The sequence below is a fragment of the Trachinotus anak genome, unplaced genomic scaffold, assembly GCF_046630095.1.
Source record: "Trachinotus anak isolate AG129_WGS33_773 ecotype Australia unplaced genomic scaffold, CSIRO_AGI_Tana_v1 ptg000014l, whole genome shotgun sequence".
In the NCBI taxonomy this organism is placed as follows: domain Eukaryota; kingdom Metazoa; phylum Chordata; class Actinopteri; order Carangiformes; family Carangidae; genus Trachinotus; species Trachinotus anak.
The window spans coordinates 12103553-12110082 of NW_027273865.1; positions in this window are offsets into that span (position 1 = coordinate 12103553).

Sequence of the window (6530 nt, forward strand, 5' to 3'; positions counted from 1 at the left end):
GTGTAATTAATTAAATTTTAGATGTAACATGAGTGTGGCATTGCTCTGCATTCTGCTGGTCATATGGACGTCATGGCTTAATGTAAAAAAACCCCCAAAAACTACGCAATTCAAAGGTATCACATTAAATGCAATGATGCCGAGAGAAAGAGCAAGTAAATTTAATTATTTATTTACAGAATTTACTTGTTATGTATGAGGTATTCAAGCCTGCATTATATCAGGGGAGTTTAATTAGTTGTATTGCTTGTAATATTGTCTACTGTGGCAACTTTTCTGAGAAAGTTTGTATGCTGTTGTGTATATTTGTGCCATTTTTTCTTGTCATTGGCGCATTATTACTATTAAAACTTGCAGGATATGAAACAAGAGGTTGTGTCTTCCAACAGCAGACACTCCACATGCTGCATGCTACAACCCTACATGTTAGAGAGCATTTCACAGTCCACATGAAACAATTCCTGACTTAAAAGAAGGCTTTGGTTATCTTGAGTTCAATCTGGGAATTTAAAGGAAATGAAAAGGATTAATTCATCAGTCTGACTATAACTGGAACACACACTTCTGTGTTGTTGTATAACTGAAAGAATGTAGATTGTAAAAAAAAAAGTGGAGCTGTTCAATATGAATATCAGTGTTTCAAATTCATACCTCCTGGAGATTCCTTCACTTTGAGGTTTGGTGTGCATTGCTGTGGAGGCACAGAGGACCTGAGAAAGTTTGTTGAGCTTTGTGGAGTGATGTTTTTGTAATGATCCTCCACTAGAGGGTGTCTAATCACCATTTTTTTTTAATCTCATATTTTCAGCACTTTCTCAACTGTGTACCTGCCCACAGTGCCATTAATTAATTAATATTGTGGATAGGTCAGCCTCTAGAAATGTAGTGCATGAGAATCAAGATATCAGGGGTAGATTTTTTTTAACTTCTTTTCAAGGCTAAATTGTGTCAACTGTCTGAAGGGCTGGAAAGTTCACGAGCTGCCTGTATTTCTGGTTTACGTGGTCATGGGAAGGTAAGATTGATGATTTTCCAAGTGACCCAGTGAAAAGCGAGGTGTCGTCTACACACTGAAAAGAAACAAGCAATGCAATCAGCTGACTTGACAAATGATCTAATTACAAGTTCCTGTCTTGTTAAGTAGGCCATGACAAACTCCATGACAAGACGACCCACTTTGAAAAATAAGGGGGATAAATCAGCTGAGCTAGTGCTCCATTCAGACTGCAGTAACTGTATGTTGAGGACAAATCACCCTTTGTGAGTTCTCTGTAATTTAATTAAAAAAACAGGGATAAACGCATGCTCTGTTGCTCTCTAATGGTGTGGACATTAACCTTTGGATCCAGCTGCTTTGCCCTCTAAAATGTTAATAGCCGTTGGGGAAACAGAGTGAAGAGCAGCTTGAAATTTGTATTGCAGTTGCTACTTACGTTGCTCCTGACAGTGCATATTTATTGTATCTTATCATATTTAAAGTCAGCTCATGTTGTGAACATCTTTTTGCGCAGCATTTGTATTGCTTCCATTAAAACTGTTTATTTCAGACTATTTTCTGCAAAAAGCATGAAATCTCTGTATATGAGGATGAAAGTGGCTGCTTTTTTTTTTTTTTTATTATCAGCCTTAACGTTTTGGTCGGTTTTGTCCTCAGCTGAAAGAATAATTGTCCTGTCATTTCCATTCTAATTAATATGCATATGAGTCTCTCTGTGGGCTATACATTAGGTTTAGTAGACAGCAAAATCATGAAAAATTGATGGACCAGCTGTAATTTAGGGCAAGCATATGAACAAGAAGACTCCTGGAATATGACAACTTTGAGTAAACTGTGACAGTGTGTGACAGTTGTACTAATGGGCTGATGTGATGTGCTAATGTGCTAAAAAGAAAAAAAGAAAAAAGAAAAAAAAAAGAAAGAAAAATTCTGGGATGGGTTTAAGGCAGGTACATGTGAAAAACTTAACAAAGGTGCTCTGCTGGAAGGTCCAGCTGTTCCATTAACCTTTTGTAATGAGTGAAGCTTGGGAACTGTGAGCAAAGTGTAATGTCATGTTCACGTCATATCAGAGAAAGCAGGAGGATGAGAGACCAGGGCAGCATTTCTTTGCTACATCCTGCTTCTGTTTCACAGAGTGGTTCAAAATTAAAAGAAAAAAATTAATATTTATTCTCCTGCCAAAAATTATATGAATGAGAAGCTCTACACTACTGTCATATCTGTCTGCAAGCTGAACTGACCGCTAAACTGCTGTTAAACACTGTTAGCTTATCTTAGCATAGCATCAACACTGGAAACATCTGGCCTGGCTCTGTCTGAAGGGAACAAAATTTCGACACCAGCACCTCTAGAGCTCACGGATTATCACGTCACAGGCCCTATCTTGTTTGACTATTTTCTTGAAACAGACCAGCACAAAGCCCCTGTAAAACGCCAAAACAAATGAGACAGAGTCTGTTCGTGAGTGAATTAGTTAAGGTGCTGGTGTCACATTTCGCTACCTTTGCCAGGCTAGCTGTTTCCCCTTTTCCATGCTTTATGCTGAGCTTAACAAGGCTATGCTCGTTTTCTCCCCCTGTCTCCATTTCCGTTGTGCTAAGCTCATAGTTCACCCATTCCTAGCTTCTGCTAATGAACAGGTATGAGAGTTGTGCTGATCTTTTCATCTTAACAAGGAAGTGAATAAGTGTATCCATTCAAGCTGTAATTAGGACAAGGAAAGTCAGACCTTTCTGAGAACTGTGTTAAAACTGTACGATTTGGAAATGCAAGCAAACATGGATGTCTTATATCAGTCTGTTTACAGGCCTTGGTGAGTATTACTGTATATGTAAAAAAATGTCTAAAACCTTGTCTCGCAAACTGTCTTAAGTGGTGTCATTTGAGTCAGCATTCACTCGGTCTGAAAACTACAGGTTTAAAAATTAAAAATATCTTGGGTTGTGAAATTACGAGGAGGTGCGTTTACCAGACTTAACCCTGTAGCCTGCTCCTCATCTTTGCTTGAGGCTAAAGGCTCAAGGCTACACTAGCCACGACTGGCACAGCACATTGAAATCTCCAACTGAATTATCAGCGGTCAAGTCGAATTGTGGGCAATGTGGGTACCAGGTTTTGAAAGATGATATCTCTGGTTCTGCTGAATCAATTTTGATACTTTTTAAACTGTCCACCAGACAATGTAAAACCTAACAACTGTAGAGTTATTTGATGATGTGAACGTTCACAAGCCTTTTATCCATGGGAATATCCATTCATTCCCACACGAATGAATGTAGCAGGAGCCAAGCTTGCTATTTCCCAAGATAAACCAACTGTCTCCTAACTCTTGGCAAGAAATCGTCACACTGTCTTTCCCAATATGTTTACTGTTCCTACTTTGCTGCCATCAAAGTGGAGGATATGTGAGCTTACAGAAAAAATATCCTACTTGTTACTTCCACAAGGACTTGACATGGTTTTCTCAGTCAGCACCTGGTGTTTATGTGATACAGTATGAATGCAGCATTTACTCATGTGCAGGTACAGTATCAGTGCAGTGTATGTGAAGGGACTGTGTTAGTGTTGGTCCAATTAGTATTGAGGGTGGGACTGGACAAGGTAGGACACCAGGACACTCTGTTGAGCCTTCTGAGACTGTTTGAACAAACGCTCTGTGCTGGTGCTCACTTGACTGTAAATGTCTTACAAGGGAAGATTATTTCCAATCATTGATCACTGCAAAGTGTAAGACAAAAGACAAACCAAAGGAAGAAGACACAGTTTGACCCTCGCATAAAAACATTGTTTGATTGGCATGTCACCTGAAGCATAATGTGTGATGAAGCATTGATTTTCTAAAGTAAATCAGTTGCCATGGAGATTCAGAGTCAGACTTTAAACTATAGAAAGGAAAAATGTGACTGGTATGATTTCAGGGATCGAGCGTAAACTTAGAGCCAATCAGATTCCACTGAGTTCAGCTCTCTTTAATGCCAACAATAAAATTAGTTGTAATAACACACTCCAATGAAAGCAACAAAAGTGTGAATCACTTTTAATAAAATAAGCACCAAGATACTTTCTCGAAATGTGTACATTTTGTGGATTTGACAAGCTCCTCGGCTATAATTGAGTCAAATCAAGAACCCTGATTGCCACCAAAACGAGCAGGAAAATCAGTCAACAGAAAAAAAGGTCATGACACAAAGTGCTAATGAAACTAAAAAAAAAAAAAAAAAGGAGAGAGAGGTTAGACATGTACTTTGCTTTGTGACCTATATAATAAATAAGTCATAACCAAAAAAAAATTAAAAAAAATACCAAGGCAAACTGCTTTGCAAAAATTAAAAAGCCTCTGATAAATGAGCTTGGTGCCTACATGTTTGATGATTGTTTGTCTATCTTTGATGCTGTTCAAAAACATTTGTAAGATATTTTATCCTGCGAGACTAAAGTTAAGGTCCTTTTTCTGATGAGAAATATTGGCTATACAGTGAAGTATATTGTGGAATAGAGCCATTTTACATAATACACAGAAAGGACTTATTATGCTGACATTCTATTCATCCATTCATTCATTCATTTTCCATACAGCTTATCTGAAACCGGGTCACACATCTATGGGTAATTTAGAGTTACCAATTAACCTGCACGTCTTTGGACTGTGGGAGAAGGGAACCCACGCAGACATGGGGACAACATGCAAACTCCACACAGAAAGGCCCCAGGCCCAGGGTTCGAACCCAGAACCTTCTTGCTGTGAGGCGACAGCGCTATCCGCACTGCACCGCCGTGCCGCCTACTGACATTCTGTATTTTTTCTTATTGTTATCCCATTCCATGAAGAGATAAGTATTTTCTATGCGGCCTGATGTAGTTTATGCCTCTGTGCTAAAGAGACTTTTTGCCACCACCTGTGCTGAATTATGATGATGTTATAAGTAAGCATTGCAAAGATGCATATAATGTTGTACATTATATGCATCTTTGCGATGCTTACATACACTGGCTACTGTCTACCATGGAGCACTGAGGTTTATTACAAAATTTAAAGCCCTTACTCACCATTACTCATTTTTATGCTCGGATTGGATGGTCTGCCTTGTCCCCCCGTAGACTTAACCACTGGCATTTTTGTATTTATAGAGCTATTCTTGGTTTGCTTCCATCTTATCCACAGATACATCCTTCAAAAAAGTATGGGAAGTTACAGTCATTGCTTCCAGGACTTTTTCTACTATCTGTCTCTGAAGCCTGTACTGATTTGGGAAAAAGGGCATTTAAATATGCTGCTCCCTCTGCTTGGAATCAGTTGCGAAATTACCTGAATCTCAGACAGCTGGTCTCACTGGATGCATTTAAAGTAATTTTAAATGGCTTGGAGGGATGGTACATCTGGCTGTAGATGTTTTGACTCATGTTTCCCCTGTTTGATCCCTGATATTAATGTTATTATATAATATTTTGTAATATTTTATGATTCTGTAGATTATTTTTTATTTTCACTGTAAATTGTTACATGCGTCTGCAACCCTGTTAATTGTGTTGTTGACTGTCTTAGCCAGGGCACTGCTGTAAAGATTTTTAATCTCAATGACTCTTTTCCTGGTTTAACAAAGGTTAGATAATATATATAAACACACACTGTCCTGTTTCTGTAAATACTCACTATCGCCCCAAATGTGTATTAATCCACAGTGACCTGAAGAAATGCACTGTTTACTTCTGTTCAGCGAACATTTGTTAAAAGCTACACTACCCAGCTATCTTACTTTGTATTTTTTCAAAATAAAAGTATATATTGATCGGCTTATTTACAAAGATTCCGTCTTCCATAGGAACTAGAAGTTGGAAAGCATTGACAGATGGACTAACTTGCCGTTGTTTTTTACTTTTCAAGAGATTTGTTGACACTTACAAAGAAAATAGATTATTACCAGTATTATCCTTTTATATTTAAATCTGAATTCAGTATTTGTTGGTCACAATGAACTGTAAAAACAATATTGACATTATTATTATGATTATTATTGCTTATTATAGAATTAATTCAAAATTACAGCTTACTTGTACATGCAGTAGATCTTGGACAACATTTGCATTCATTTTAAATTGTCCATCATTTAAAAAAAAAGTCCAATATTCACTTTCCATTTAGCACTATTCTGCCCTTCACCAACTCCTGAGGGAAACATCTGGCTCATTAGCTGTTAAATGCTCCACTATGTTCACCATCTAATTGCAAAGTTTTTCTGCCTGGTTTTTTGTACTGCACTGGTAGTGTGCAGCATTTTTTGGGTTTTTTTTTATTTTTTATTTTATTTGTTGAAAACAGCTGCCTACTACAAATGAAAACTAGGCTTTATGCTGTAAAAACAAACAAAAAAAGGCTAAATCATGTCAAAATGTTACATAGAGCTGAAGGAAACTGCAGAGTTGGGTCATGATTTCCCTGATCCCTTTCACATTAGAGTCATATGATCCACTGAACTTTTAATACTGTTGTTTATGTCCTCAGCACTTAGTTACACAACTCATCAGGTAGAAT